We start from the raw sequence: 16,537 nt of genomic DNA, 5'->3' as shown, positions 1-16,537 counted from the left end.
AGGTGGCATTCTTTATTTATTTATTCATTTATTCATTCATAACTGACAGCCTCGCGCTCCGCTCGTGCCCGGGCAGAAGAGGTGCTCCAATTTGGCTTAACTGTGACACACGCCCGCCCTCCTCCCCCGGAGCTTCCATTCGGTTAAACTTAGGGGCCGCTTGGCACCGCCCGTGCCCGGGGAAGGTGCTCCTCTTCGGCTTACTGTGACGCGAGCATGCCCTCCTCCTGCGGAGCTTCCATTCGGTTAAACTTAGGGGCCGCTTGGAACCGCCCGTGCCCGGGGAAGGTGCTCCTCTTCGGCTTACTGTGACGCGAGCATGCCCTCCTCCTCCGGAGCTTCCATTCGGTTAAACTTAGGGGCCGCTTGGCACCGCCCGTGCCCGGGGAAGGTGCTCCTCTACGGCTTAACTGCCACACACGCCGGCCGGAGCTCTGGTACGGTCCGAACCGCGCGAAACGTCGCCACCGATCGTGTCCGGGGGAACGTGCTCTTCTTCGTCCACTCTCCTCTTCGCCCACGCTCTTCTTCGGCGCACGCCGGCCGTCTAACCGCTCCAGCGCCCCGTCGTGCCGCTCGGCGAAACTACAATGCCCCCGAATATTTTTTAGACCCGCGAAGCACTGAACCCGCGAAAGGTGAACCGCGAAGTAGCGAGGGTTCACTGTATGTATAAGACCAAGACCTACAAAAAAGTCTCTTGGAGCAATGAGCTAGGTTTTACAGGAAGTCGGCCATTTTGAATTTACTTAAAAGGGGGCGGGTCACCACAATGGACTTTGTGTAGAAATTATTATTGGGGCCCGAGCAGCGACCGCGGCGAGGTCCCTATTGTTTTTGTAGAAAATATTATTACTTTTATTATTATTATTATTAGGGCCTGAGCAGCGACCGCTGCGAAGTCCCTATTGTTTTTGTAGAAATTATTATTATTATTATTTTTCCGATTGTTCGATCGCATTTTTGACCCCCGAAACATGCACAAAAACTCACCAAACTTGGCAGTCTCATCGGGCATGGCGAAAAATTTGTTATTTTAACGTCTAATATGAACAGGAAGTGAGTTATGAATTTTTGAAAGTCCGACTTTTGCCCTTTTTTGCATGTTTACAGGGGTCATTCTTTTGCACCCTGATCCTAAAGGCTTCATCTGATTGCCTTAAAATTCTGTCTGTAGCATCTGAAGACCTGGGACAAACACTGGGGCTAAAATTTTTTGTTTCCGAAATACTATATGACGGGGGCGGGGCTTCAAAGTTTTCACTTAAGATTTCCTTCGCCGCAATGGACAAAATGCTTAATAACTCTCCTGCACATGCTGCTAAAAATCCAAAACTTCACATGTACATAAAAAGTCTGTACCTGAAGACATCTATATGTTTATATTCAGTTATACACCTTGCGCCAATCAATATCATTTTTTACATTTTGACTTACTGCACGGTGCCCTTTTAACGAATCTGATTGAAAATTGGCTAGAAAAGACTCAAGACATTGATCTTACTCTATCCCTATTTTTGTGACTTTCCTTCGAAGGGCGTGGCTATTACGGTGCCGCAGAGTCTGATTATTCTCCGTGGCAACAAAAGTTCCTGCAAAATGATTCAGATGATCCATCTTCTCGAAATTTTTCACATTTGAGGATATTCAGGCCCTGAAGACGGCTGCCAACTTATTTTTGATCGCAGTGGTAGCGCCACCAACTGGTTAAAACAAATACAAATTATTTTCGTTGATGTTTTTCTCCGGGCAGGTGAACAAAATCTACCTTATATTTGCTCGGATGAGTGTTTAGGCCTTGAGCATGTCACAATACGAAAGTCTTTCGCCTTCTTCAGAGTGTCACATGATGCTGTCTTGTGACCCGTCTTTATCAGCTGATGTTCCATGAGGGCGTGACTTACCTGTCACAAGAATGAAGGCAAGTCACGCCCCCGCTGTCCGTTCACTCCGCCAAGATGCTGGTCCAGGTGGTAGAGAGGATGAAGGCTCCCTTGTCTCTGTTCATGGTTTTTATGCCTCGCTTGCAGATCTCAATGGCCTCTCTGATCCAGCGCTGTTGTTTGTTCTCTTCTGTGCGGATGACCCTGCCCTTCTCCCGGTCCATGATGTAGTTTTCCCTTTTGCAGTGGTCAGTGATTGCTGATTTGTAATGTTCATGTTGTGCTTGTTCTTTTACTGCTCTGATTTTTTTCATTTTTTTGACAGGTAAGTCACACCCTCATGGAACATCAGCTCAAGACACCATCATGCGACACTCTGAAGAAGGCGAAAGACTCGCCGAAAGATGTCAGGTAAAAAATTTACCTAAAACATAATTGTCTGCTTTTAATGAATCAGTCAAATATCAATAATAAGAAGACAAAATGAACCTAATACAAATAAATGAATGCTTAATAACTCCCCTGCACATGCTCCTAAAAATCCAAACCTTCACCTGTAAATAAAACGTCCCGACCTGAAGACATCGTAATGTTATTATTTTGTTATACACACAGTGCCGCCAAGTGGAATCAAAAATTTGTTTTTATTTTAATTTTCACGTACTGCACGGTGCCCTTTTGACGAATCCGACTGAAAATTAGTCAGAAAAGACTCAAGACAATGATCTTACTCTCTGCCGAATTTTGTGACGTTTTGGCAAAAGGCGTGGCTATTAAGGTGCTGAAAAGTCCGATTGTACTCTGTGGCAACAAAAGCTCCGGCAACATGACTCAGATGATCCTATCTTCTCGAAGTTGTACACATTTGAGGATACTTCAGCCCTGAAGACATCTACCAACTTATTTTACATCGTAGTAGTAGCGCCACCAACTGGTAAAAGCTAATACAAGTTATTTTCTTGGATGTTTTTCTCCGTGCAACTCAACAAGGTCGCCCTCATATATGCTCGGATGACTGTTTCGGCCATGAGGATGTCACAATACGAAATTCGTCCTTTTTCGTGAAAAGTTGTGGGAGTGGCATTGCACTGTTCGGCAATAAAACAAAGCTGATTATGAGGTTCTAAATATGAACGACAACTCGTAAAACTTTACACACACATCAGGCCGAGCAAATTTATCAATATTTTATACGTTAGTTGTGCAGCTTTTTTGAAATGGCTCGCCATGGCCCTCGAGAAATGTTAAAAAAAGCAGCTCTGGTTGAGTGTTTCACCTCGCTTTTTGTAAATTTTATGGAGTACAGTGAACCCTCGGTTATCGCGGTTAATGGGGACCGAGACCACCCGCGAAAACTGAAAATCCGCGAAGTAGCGGCGCACCTTCAAAAATGCTTAAAAAAAATATACAATATATATAATAAATATATATATATATATATATATATATATATATATATATATATATATACGGGGAGAGAGAGAGTGAAATTCATGTTATAACAAAAAAACCAAATTATTATTAAAACGTATTATTTTTTTATTCCCCAGCCATTCTTTTTGTATTTATTTAATTACTCCGACTTTTACCTGCTGGTACGCCGTCCGGTGTGCCCTGTGAAATGAAAGGTAGCATTCTTTATTTATTTATTCATTTATTCATTCATAACTGACAGCCTCGCGCTCCGCTCGTGCCCGGGCAGAAGAGGTGCTCCAATTCGGCTTAACTGTGACACACGCCCGCCCTCCTCCCCCGGAGCTTCCATTCGGTTAAACTTAGGGGCCGCTTGGCACCGCCGTGCCCGGGGAAGGTGCTCCTCTTCGGCTTACTGTGACGCGAGCATGCCCTCCTCCTCCGGAGCTTCCATTCGGTTAAACTTAGGGGCCGCTTGGAACCGCCCGTGCCTTGGGAAGGTGCTCCTCTTCGGCTTACTGTGACGCGAGCATGCCCTCCTCCTCCGGAGCTTCCATTCGGTTAAACTTAGGGGCCGCTTGGAACCGCCCGTGCCCGAGGAAGGTGCTCCTCTTCGGCTTACTGTGACGCGAACATGCCCTCCTCCTCCGGAGCTTCCATTCGGTTAAACTTAGGGGCCGCTTGGCACCGCCCGTGCCCGGGGAAGGTGCTCCTCTACGGCTTAACTGCCACACACGCCGGCCGGAGCTCTGGTACGGTCCGAACCGCGCGAAACGTCGCCACCGATCGTGTCCGGGGGAACGTGCTCTTCTTCGTCCACTCTCCTCTTCGCCCACGCTCTTCTTCGGCGCACGCCGGCCGTCTAACCGCTCCAGCGCCCCGTCGTGCCGCTTGGCGAAACTACAATGCCCCCGAATATTTTTTAGACCCGCGAAGCACTGAACCCGCGAAAGGTGAACCGCGAAGTAGCGAGGGTTCACTGTATGTATAAGACCAAGACCTACAAAAAAGTCTCTTGGAGCAATGAGCTAGGTTTTACAGGAAGTCGGCCATTTTGAATTTACTTAAAAGGGGGCGGGTCACCACAATGGACTTTGTGTAGAAATTATTATTGGGGCCCGAGCAGCGACCGCGGCGAGGTCCCTATTGTTTTTGTAGAAAATATTATTACTTTTATTATTATTATTATTATTATTATTATTAGGGCCTGAGCAGCGACCGCTGCGAAGTCCCTATTGTTTTTGTAGAAATTAGTATTATTATTATTTTTCCGATTGTTCGATCGCATTTTTGACCCCCGAAACATGCACAAAAACTCACCAAACTTGGCAGTCTCATCGGGCATGGCGAAAAATTTTATATTTTTTAACGTCTAATATGAACAGGAAGTGAGTTATGAATTTTTGAAAGTCCGACTTTTGCCCTTTTTTGCATGTTTACAGGGGTCATTCTTTTGCACCCTGATCCTAAAGGCTTCATCTGATTGCCTTAAAGTTCTGTCTGGAGCATCTTAAGACCTGGGACAAACACTGGGGCTAAAATTTTTTGTTTCCGAAATACTATATGACGGGGGCGGGGCTTCAAAGTTTTCACTTAAGATTTCCTTCGCCGCAATGGACAAAATGCTTAATAACTCTCCTGCACATGCTGCTAAAAATCCAAAACTTCACATGTACATAAAGAGTCGGTACCTGAAGACATCTATATGTTTATATTCAGTTATACACCTTGCGCCAATCAATATCAATTTTTACATTTTGACGTACTGCACGGTGCCCTTTTAACGAATCCGATTGAAAATTGGCTAGAAAAGACTCAAGACATTGATCTTACTCTATCCCTATTTTTATGACTTTCCTTCAAAGGGCGTGGCTATTACGGTGCCGCAGATTCTGATTATTCTCCGTGGCAACAAAAGTTCCTGCAAAATGATTCAGATGATCCATCTTCTGGAAATCTTTCACATTTGAGGATATTCAGGCCCTGAAGACGGCTGCCAACTTATTTTTGATCGCAGTGGTAGTGCCACCAACTGGTTAAAACAAATACAAATTATTTTTGTTGATGTTTTTCTCCGGGCAAGTGAACAAAATCTACCTTATATTTGCTCGGATGAGTGTTTAGGCCTTGAGCATGTCACAATACGAAAGTCTTTCGCCTTCTTCAGAGTGTCACATGATGCTGTCTTGTGACCCGTCTTTATCAGCTGATGTTCCATGAGGGCGTGACTTACCTGTCACAAGAATGAAGGCAAGTCACGCCCCCCGCTGTCCGTTCACTCCGCCAAGATGCTGGTCCAGGTGGTAGAGAGGATGAAGGCTCCCTTGTCTCTGTTCATGGTTTTTATGCCTCGCTTGCAGATCTCAATGGCCTCTCTGATCCAGCGCTGTTGTTTGTTCTCTTCTGTGCGGATGACCCTGCCCTTCTCCAGGTCCATGATGTGGTTTTCCCTTTTGCAGTGGTCAGTGATTGCTGATTTGTAATGTTCATGTTGTGCTTGTTCTTTTACTGCTCTGATTTTTTTCATTTTTTTGACAGGTAAGTCACACCCTCATGGAACATCAGCTCAAGACACCATCATGCGACACTCTGAAGAAGGCGAAAGACTCGCCGAAACATGTCAGGTAAAAAATTAACCTAAAACATAATTGTCTGCTTTTAATGAATCAGTCAAATATCAATAATAAGAAGACAAAATGAACCTAATACAAATAAATGAATGCTTAATAACTCCCCTGCACATGCTCCTAAAAATCCAAACCTTCACCTGTAAATAAAACGTCCCGACCTGAAGACATCTTAATGTTATTATTTTGTTATACACACAGTGCCGCCAAGTGGAATCAAAAATTTGTTTTTATTTTAATTTTCACGTACTGCACGGTGCCCTTTTGACGAATCCGACTGAAAATGAGTCAGAAAAGACTCAAGACAATGATCTTACTCTCTGCCGAATTTTGTGACGTTTTGGCAAAAGGCGTGGCTATTAAGGTGCTGAAAAGTCCGATTGTACTCTGTGGCAACAAAAGCTCCGGCAACATGACTCAGATGATCCTATCTTCTCGAAGTTGTACACATTTGAGGATACTTCAGCCCTGAAGACATCTACCAACTTATTTTACATCGTAGTAGTAGCGCCACCAACTGGTAAAAGCTAATACAAGTTATTTTCTTGGATGTTTTTCTCCGTGCAACTCAACAAGGTCGCCCTCATATATGCTCGGATGACTGTTTCGGCCATGAGGATGTCACAATACGAAATTCGTCCTTTTTCATGAAAAGTTGTGGGAGTGGCATTGCACTGTTCGTCAATAAAACAAAGCTGATTATGAGGTTCTAAATATGAACGACAACTCGTAAAACTTTACACACACATCAGGCCGAGCAAATTTATCAATATTTTATACGTTAGTTGTGCAGCTTTTTTGAAATGGCTCGCCATGGCCCTCGAGAAATGTTAAAAAAAGCAGCTCTGGTTGAGTGTTTCACCTCGCTTTTTGTAAATTTTATGGAGTACAGTGAACCCTCGGTTATCGCGGTTAACGGGGACCGAGACCACCCGCGAAAACTGAAAATCCGCGAAGTAGCGGCGCACCTTCAAAAATGCTTAAAAAAATATACAATATATATAATAAATATATATATATATATATATATATATATATATATATATACGGGGAGAGAGAGAGTGAAATTCATGTTATAACAAAAAAACCAAATTATTATTAAAACGTATTATTTTTTTATTCCCCAGCCATTCTTTTTGTATTTATTTAATTACTCCGACTTTTACCTGCTGGTACGCCGTCCGGTGTGCCCTGTGAAATGAAAGGTGGCATTCTTTATTTATTTATTCATTTATTCATTCATAACTGACAGCCTCGCGCTCCGCTCGTGCCCGGGCAGAAGAGGTGCTCCAATTTGGCTTAACTGTGACACACGCCCGCCCTCCTCCCCCGGAGCTTCCATTCGGTTAAACTTAGGGGCCGCTTGGCACCGCCCGTGCCCGGGGAAGGTGCTCCTCTTCGGCTTACTGTGACGCGAGCATGCCCTCCTCCTGCGGAGCTTCCATTCGGTTAAACTTAGGGGCCGCTTGGAACCGCCCGTGCCCGGGGAAGGTGCTCCTCTTCGGCTTACTGTGACGCGAGCATGCCCTCCTCCTCCGGAGCTTCCATTCGGTTAAACTTAGGGGCCGCTTGGCACCGCCCGTGCCCGGGGAAGGTGCTCCTCTACGGCTTAACTGCCACGCACGCCGGCCGGAGCTCTGGTACGGTCCGAACCGCGCGAAACGTCGCCACCGATCGTGTCCGGGGGAACGTGCTCTTCTTCGTCCACTCTCCTCTTCGCCCACGCTCTTCTTCGGCGCACGCCGGCCGTCTAACCGCTCCAGCGCCCCGTCGTGCCGCTCGGCGAAACTACAATGCCCCCGAATATTTTTTAGACCCGCGAAGCACTGAACCCGCGAAAGGTGAACCGCGAAGTAGCGAGGGTTCACTGTATGTATAAGACCAAGACCTACAAAAAAGTCTCTTGGAGCAATGAGCTAGGTTTTACAGGAAGTCGGCCATTTTGAATTTACTTAAAAGGGGGCGGGTCACCACAATGGACTTTGTGTAGAAATTATTATTGGGGCCCGAGCAGCGACCGCGGCGAGGTCCCTATTGTTTTTGTAGAAAATATTATTACTTTTATTATTATTATTATTAGGGCCTGAGCAGCGACCGCTGCGAAGTCCCTATTGTTTTTGTAGAAATTATTATTATTATTATTTTTCCGATTGTTCGATCGCATTTTTGACCCCCGAAACATGCACAAAAACTCACCAAACTTGGCAGTCTCATCGGGCATGGCGAAAAATTTGTTATTTTAACGTCTAATATGAACAGGAAGTGAGTTATGAATTTTTGAAAGTCCGACTTTTGCCCTTTTTTGCATGTTTACAGGGGTCATTCTTTTGCACCCTGATCCTAAAGGCTTCATCTGATTGCCTTAAAATTCTGTCTGTAGCATCTGAAGACCTGGGACAAACACTGGGGCTAAAATTTTTTGTTTCCGAAATACTATATGACGGGGGCGGGGCTTCAAAGTTTTCACTTAAGATTTCCTTCGCCGCAATGGACAAAATGCTTAATAACTCTCCTGCACATGCTGCTAAAAATCCAAAACTTCACATGTACATAAAAAGTCTGTACCTGAAGACATCTATATGTTTATATTCAGTTATACACCTTGCGCCAATCAATATCATTTTTTACATTTTGACTTACTGCACGGTGCCCTTTTAACGAATCTGATTGAAAATTGGCTAGAAAAGACTCAAGACATTGATCTTACTCTATCCCTATTTTTGTGACTTTCCTTCGAAGGGCGTGGCTATTACGGTGCCGCAGAGTCTGATTATTCTCCGTGGCAACAAAAGTTCCTGCAAAATGATTCAGATGATCCATCTTCTCGAAATTTTTCACATTTGAGGATATTCAGGCCCTGAAGACGGCTGCCAACTTATTTTTGATCGCAGTGGTAGCGCCACCAACTGGTTAAAACAAATACAAATTATTTTCGTTGATGTTTTTCTCCGGGCAGGTGAACAAAATCTACCTTATATTTGCTCGGATGAGTGTTTAGGCCTTGAGCATGTCACAATACGAAAGTCTTTCGCCTTCTTCAGAGTGTCACATGATGCTGTCTTGTGACCCGTCTTTATCAGCTGATGTTCCATGAGGGCGTGACTTACCTGTCACAAGAATGAAGGCAAGTCACGCCCCCGCTGTCCGTTCACTCCGCCAAGATGCTGGTCCAGGTGGTAGAGAGGATGAAGGCTCCCTTGTCTCTGTTCATGGTTTTTATGCCTCGCTTGCAGATCTCAATGGCCTCTCTGATCCAGCGCTGTTGTTTGTTCTCTTCTGTGCGGATGACCCTGCCCTTCTCCCGGTCCATGATGTAGTTTTCCCTTTTGCAGTGGTCAGTGATTGCTGATTTGTAATGTTCATGTTGTGCTTGTTCTTTTACTGCTCTGATTTTTTTCATTTTTTTGACAGGTAAGTCACACCCTCATGGAACATCAGCTCAAGACACCATCATGCGACACTCTGAAGAAGGCGAAAGACTCGCCGAAAGATGTCAGGTAAAAAATTTACCTAAAACATAATTGTCTGCTTTTAATGAATCAGTCAAATATCAATAATAAGAAGACAAAATGAACCTAATACAAATAAATGAATGCTTAATAACTCCCCTGCACATGCTCCTAAAAATCCAAACCTTCACCTGTAAATAAAACGTCCCGACCTGAAGACATCGTAATGTTATTATTTTGTTATACACACAGTGCCGCCAAGTGGAATCAAAAATTTGTTTTTATTTTAATTTTCACGTACTGCACGGTGCCCTTTTGACGAATCCGACTGAAAATTAGTCAGAAAAGACTCAAGACAATGATCTTACTCTCTGCCGAATTTTGTGACGTTTTGGCAAAAGGCGTGGCTATTAAGGTGCTGAAAAGTCCGATTGTACTCTGTGGCAACAAAAGCTCCGGCAACATGACTCAGATGATCCTATCTTCTCGAAGTTGTACACATTTGAGGATACTTCAGCCCTGAAGACATCTACCAACTTATTTTACATCGTAGTAGTAGCGCCACCAACTGGTAAAAGCTAATACAAGTTATTTTCTTGGATGTTTTTCTCCGTGCAACTCAACAAGGTCGCCCTCATATATGCTCGGATGACTGTTTCGGCCATGAGGATGTCACAATACGAAATTCGTCCTTTTTCGTGAAAAGTTGTGGGAGTGGCATTGCACTGTTCGGCAATAAAACAAAGCTGATTATGAGGTTCTAAATATGAACGACAACTCGTAAAACTTTACACACACATCAGGCCGAGCAAATTTATCAATATTTTATACGTTAGTTGTGCAGCTTTTTTGAAATGGCTCGCCATGGCCCTCGAGAAATGTTAAAAAAAGCAGCTCTGGTTGAGTGTTTCACCTCGCTTTTTGTAAATTTTATGGAGTACAGTGAACCCTCGGTTATCGCGGTTAATGGGGACCGAGACCACCCGCGAAAACTGAAAATCCGCGAAGTAGCGGCGCACCTTCAAAAATGCTTAAAAAAAATATACAATATATATAATAAATATATATATATATATATATATATATATATATATATATATATATATATATATATATATATATATATATATATATATATATATATATATATATATATATACGGGGAGAGAGAGAGTGAAATTCATGTTATAACAAAAAAACCAAATTATTATTAAAACGTATTATTTTTTTATTCCCCAGCCATTCTTTTTGTATTTATTTAATTACTCCGACTTTTACCTGCTGGTACGCCGTCCGGTGTGCCCTGTGAAATGAAAGGTGGCATTCTTTATTTATTTATTCATTTATTCATTCATAACTGACAGCCTCGCGCTCCGCTCGTTCCCGGGCAGAAGAGGTGCTCCAATTTGGCTTAACTGTGACACACGCCCGCCCTCCTCCCCCGGAGCTTCCATTCGGTTAAACTTAGGGGCCGCTTGGCACCGCCCGTGCCCGGGGAAGGTGCTCCTCTTCGGCTTACTGTGACGCGAGCATGCCCTCCTCCTCCGGAGCTTCCATTCGGTTAAACTTAGGGGCCGCTTGGAACCGCCCGTGCCCGGGGAAGGTGCTCCTCTACGGCTTAACTGCCACGCACGCTGGCCGGAGCTCTGGTACGGTCCGAACCGCGCGAAACGTCGCCACCGATCGTGTCCGGGGGAACGTGCTCTTCTTCGTCCACTCTCCTCTTCGCCCACGCTCTTCTTCGGCGCACGCCGGCCGTCTAACCGCTCCAGCGCCCCGTTGTGTCGCTCGGCGAAACTACAATGCCCCCGAATATTTTTTAGACCCGCGAAGCACTGAACCCGCGAAAGGTGAACCGCGAAGTAGCGAGGGTTCACTGTATGTATAAGACCAAGACCGACAAAATAGTCTCTTGGAGCAATGAGCTAGGTTTTACAGGAAGTCGGCCATTTTGAATTTACTTAAAAGGGGGCGGGTCACCACAATGGACTTTGTGTAGAAATTATTATTGGGGCCCGAGCAGCGACCGCGGCGAGGTCCCTATTGTTTTTGTAGAAATTGTTATTAGGGCCCGAGCTGCGACGGCTGCGAGGTCCCTATTGTTTTTGTAGAAAATATTATTACTTTTATTATTATTATTATTATTATTATTATTAGGGCCTGAGCAGCGACCACCTTGCACCACCCAGTGGTGACAAAAATTATAATTTTTTACATTTTGACGTACTGCACGGTGCCCTTTTAACGAATCTGATTGAAAATTGGCCAAAAATGACTTTAGACATTGATCTTGTTGAATCCTTTTGGGCAATTTATCGATACTCATAGTGGTGTCTTTGAAAAAGGTACCGATGACGCGCTGGTCCAATGATCAGCATCTCGGTTTTATCTGAGTTAAGACGCAAAAAATTGAAAGACATTCATAGTTTAATTTCGGCAAGGCATGCCTCTAATTTATAGCAATCACACGGATTCGTTATATCCAACGGCATGTATAATTGCGTATCATCAGCATAGTGTCCCCCAAAATGGGTCTGATATCACGATAGCTCGAGGGTATTTTGAAATGATTATTTTAAAATCAGTGTTGATGACAATGAAATGTGCATATTTCAGGTGTTTTTTTTTTTATTGTGAAATTACACCAGATTTTGATGGGACCACTTTTGATGAACAGCTGGGGTCGTCGAGTGTCCAACAAAACTAGTCTGGTATTACGACAGCTCCAGCTCTTTTATTTTAAAATGCCTCCTTACATTTTGATGGGACTACTTTTGGTGGAAAGCTGTGTTGTCTAGTGTCCTCCAAACCTGGTTTGGTATTACCATAGCTAGAGGATATTTTTTAATGAAATTTTAAAGTCAGGCATGATGACAGTGAAATGTGCAGATTTCAGGCAACTTTTAGTTTGAAATTACAAATTAGATTTCAATGGGACCACTTTTTATGGACAGCTGGGGTAGTCTCGTGTCCCACAAAACTGGTCTGGTATCACGAAAGCTCGAGCTATGTTTTTTTTTAACTCAGTGGTGATGACCGTGAAATAAGCGAATTTCAGGCTACTTTTATTTTGAAGTGCCACATCACATTTTGATGTGACCACTTTTGGTGGACAGCCGGTGTGGTCTAGTATCCCCAGTCCTGGTTTGGTATCACGATAGTTTGAGGATATTTTTTAAAGATTTTTCTTTTAAATCAGTGTTGATCACAGTGCATATTTCAGGTGATTTTTTTATTTTGAAATGCCACATCAAATTTTGAAGTGACCACTTTTTGTGGACAACTGGGGTGGTCTGGTGTCCCGCAGAACTCGTCTGGTATCACGATAGCTTGAGGATTTTGTAATGATTTTAATTTTTTTAATCATTGGTGACGACAGACAAATAAGCAAATTTTCACGCTTTTATTTTTAAATATCCAATCAGATTTTGATGGGACCACATTTGTTTTTCCGGTTCCGTCGCCACGCGAGTGGCTCCCTGCTAGAGCAGCACGGCTCACTATTTGAGCCTTTTTCGCGTGTTTTTCCCTTTACCCAGTTTTATTTATTTTACCTCATCGCAGCAATGGACATCCAAATTGCGGTGGTTTTATTGCTGCTGAGGGCTGTTTTTTGCGTGATCGTGTCCGGAGATGTCACTGGGAGCTACGGATCAATCGTTTACACAAGAGATCAGCTGTTAGCACTTCGTGCTAACCCCGTGCCGACTCCCGGAGCGAGACCCGATATACCCCACGAGTTGAGGAGGAAGAGACGGGGGATGTCGCGCGGGGGCGAAACGCCAGGCAAAGAGGAGGCGTGACCACCCCGTCCTCCCGTCCGTTTTTATGGGAAATGTTAGATACCTTCCCAAGAAAATGGACGAGCTAACAGCGCTAACGCGGCACGAGAGGAACTTCCAATGAGCTAGCTTGCTGATGTTCACGGATTCATGGCTAACAGAGCTAACGCCGGACACCGTTGTGGAATTTGACGGCTTCCAAATACTACTTGCGGACAGGACACTGGAAAGCGGTAAGAGGAAAGAGGAGGGCTGGCTGTGTTTGTTAATGATAGATAGTGTAACCCTAGGCACATCACAGCTAAGGAGCAACTTTCCAGTCGGGACAATGAGCTGCTAGCTGTTAGCATGCGTCCATACTTGACAAGCATCGCGAGTTAACAAGGACGCGCACGTAACAGGTGCGTGAGTAAACTGCTTAAAACTTTGATCGTCATTCGGCTGACCTACAAATTGAGACGCTACAGTCAGTTTGACGTTTTTGTTTGCTTCATTGTGGATTGACATGGAGGAACAAGACAGTGGAAAGCGGACATTAAAAATGACGGAGAAAAGCTGTAGAAGATCACAAGCCTAAACGGATGCAGGCACGCAGCTGCAAATTTGCTCAATTGACCTCCATGCAACGTCAAATTGAACAATTGATGGAGGATGATGCAAATGTTGACGATCAATTTAGCTTTGTTAAGGTAAGATATTTTATTGACAATCTAACATTAATATGCAAAGAACATGTACATTAGTACGAAATGTAAAAGAAAATTGTGGTGGGGGGGTGCGAATTGTTTTCTTCTTGGTAGGGGGGGCATGACAGGAAATAATTGAGAACCACTGGTCTAGTCACACACCAGCTCGGGTTCATTCCCTACCAGAGAAATGACATTCCATGTCCCCAGAGCTAGGCGCTTTATGTTGCCGGGGATTGGACTGCCTTTGACTGCCTCCTAGCTCAAAGGAAACCCAAATTCTTTGGTCCCGCCCACTGGTAGTGAGCCGAAGCCCTTGTATTAAATAATAAATAAATACATAAAATAAAAAAATTAATAAATTTAAAAAACGGACCGATCCACTGCTTGGGTTAGTTTGACCCACCTTGAGATCCGTTCCCACTCAGTGACAGTGTCTACAAGCCACTGCCACCAGGCCAGTGAACCCAACGTCCAGGCAGTGACAAAAAACGTGATCAAATTACATTGCTCATCATAAGGTGTTTGTGAGACGCTCTTTGTATGTTTCCTCAATTAAGACCTGTTTTCCATTGGTGTATTTGAAAAAAGTGGTGAACCTGTTAAATTCACTACAAAACGTTAAGAAGATGAAAGTAATGTTTGAAGGAATATTATTTTTCTATCGACGTGCCGGCGGGCGGGCACAGATAGAGAGTGATAAAGCAGCACCACCCGCGCGGGGCGTGCTGACGAAAAGGCAAGCGCTCCTCCTCTCATCGCGTCCTTATTAAGACAGAAAAAAGACGCTGTTGAATTTGACCTATTCGCAGTTCGAGCAGGTGCTTAACGCTGGAGAATATCACCACTTCGAAGTTCGAACTGCTGTTGAAACGGAGAGGTAAGTGTTTTTCGTTGGGTTTTTTTCAAAACATGCGTCGAGTGCATTTGTTCATAGTTAGAGATAGTTGTGTGGAAAACACTATACAAAGTAGCACCATGGATGTGGGCCTACAACACTGGCCTAGCAAACATGTGCTCCTACATCGACATAATTGACGAGCTCCAGTTAAGCATTGAATAATTATAAAACGTCATGGTGCTTTTACTCATTTAAAGAACTAAACCGACGCGTATTGTCATCCGGTGGTCAGGTTTGCATTGAATGTGAGCACGAGGGACGCTAGCTTGTTGCGTTAGCTTTGCGGAGCTAACAGCTTGCACTTTTGTTATAGAACCACAGAATGCAAGTACCATGATAATTTCTGTCATTAATTTTTGTGTAAGACACGATGTTCACTGGTTAATTACATGATTCTTAAAGCAAAGGTTACTGTGAATGCAATTTTGGTAAGATTTTTGTAGTCACACTGCATAAATCTGTCTGTGTCTGTTGTTTAAACTTCAATATAAACTATTATGGTTGAAATCGTTAATTGGGATGGAGGAATTGATATTTTTTTAATTTATAATTTATTTTTCTTACACTGATATTGTTAAAACTCCATTTAGCCCATAGTATTAATAATTCTCAACACAATACTGTCTTTTTTCTTTATAGAATAAACAATGCCTTCCCTGAGATGCAGGAAGTCCCCAAAGCAGGATACTATTGAACATGCAGTCAAGGGTCTGGACAAGACTGCAGAGTTAGAAGCGAAGTATATAAACTAATTTAAAGGTATGATGTTAACGCTTTTGCTAAGATATATTATTGTTTTCTGATAACCAAGCTGACATCGTTTTTTAAGTGGTTATTTTACATTAAGAGTGTCTTGACCTTTTCTTTTGCCACTTTTGTCAGTTTCAAGTTATTTCAGTGAGTGTGAAACCTGATGGTAGGAGTTCTATCTAAATTAAGGCTGTACTTGATGACGCCCTCCGGCATTTTTATACCACAATAGACCGGTGAACAAGTCCGATATTGATAGTCTAGTGTAAAGCACGTAATACGTCACAGAGATCACGTGACGCGATCCAATATGACTGTGTACAGTGTATGTCATTGTTTTGAAACTAAATAATCTTAAAGTTTTTTTTTTACGTAACCAGGTGCAATTGACATTTGTACTTTCAGTCCTAATACATACTGGCTAATGCAATGCTGGAAAATGAATTTTGGCTGGTCTGTTCCTTTAAAATCATAAAGAAGGGCTCTGCTCTATCCCTCACAAGAAGCAATGTTTCAAACCACCCTACATTAGTATAGTGGCCCAAATGAATATGATGACTCCTTATTTGTGTGCTTAAAAATATGACGAAGCTAACTTGATTTCCCTGTTAACTAGGTCGAGGAGTATTTACCAAGGCCCCTTTCAGGAAAGACGACTTTATTCTTTATTATGGAGTACAGAGGAAAATTGATAGATTCTGATGAATCTCAACGCAGGAAGATGGATGGAAGAGGCACTGTCTTTTTGTTTGACTTCCGCCGGCAAGAAAAAACTTGGAGGTGAGGCAAAGATTGAGATGTTATCTTATTTTTGTTTTTATTTAAAAAAATAAACACATACTCATCCCATAAGTGTTAGGGGAAAAATCATTCTCTAAGCAAAAATGTATAATTACTTTTATTCATGCGTTGAATCTGTACAAATGAAAATATAGATCATGAAGTCTCAAAGACAAGCTGTTAATAGGGTCTGATTCCAATAGAAATTTCTTGTATGATTTGATTTAGATTTAAAAATTGTGGATTTCCTATTTTTATGTTTTGTG

General features: G+C 43.2%; 1 long non-coding RNA gene across 1 annotated transcript; it reads left to right on the top strand.

Moving 5' to 3' along the window:
• Nucleotides 1-13,673: 13,673 nt before the first annotated feature.
• On the top strand, nucleotides 13,674-16,225 carry LOC148315091 (uncharacterized). The gene is made up of 3 exons (XR_015841282.1): nucleotides 13,674-13,843; nucleotides 15,381-15,500; nucleotides 16,108-16,225. It is a non-coding gene; the product is annotated as an uncharacterized LOC148315091 (long non-coding RNA).
• The last annotated feature ends 312 nt before the right edge of the window (nucleotides 16,226-16,537 follow it).

This window comes from Idiotropiscis lumnitzeri, unplaced genomic scaffold (genome assembly GCF_059441095.1).
Source record: "Idiotropiscis lumnitzeri isolate Australia: NSW breed Sydney's pygmy pipehorse unplaced genomic scaffold, RoL_Ilum_1.0 HiC_scaffold_131, whole genome shotgun sequence".
Classification (NCBI taxonomy): domain Eukaryota; kingdom Metazoa; phylum Chordata; class Actinopteri; order Syngnathiformes; family Syngnathidae; genus Idiotropiscis; species Idiotropiscis lumnitzeri.
The sequence above is the reverse complement of the archived record's forward strand: the minus strand, read 5'-3'. Positions and strand labels throughout refer to the sequence as shown.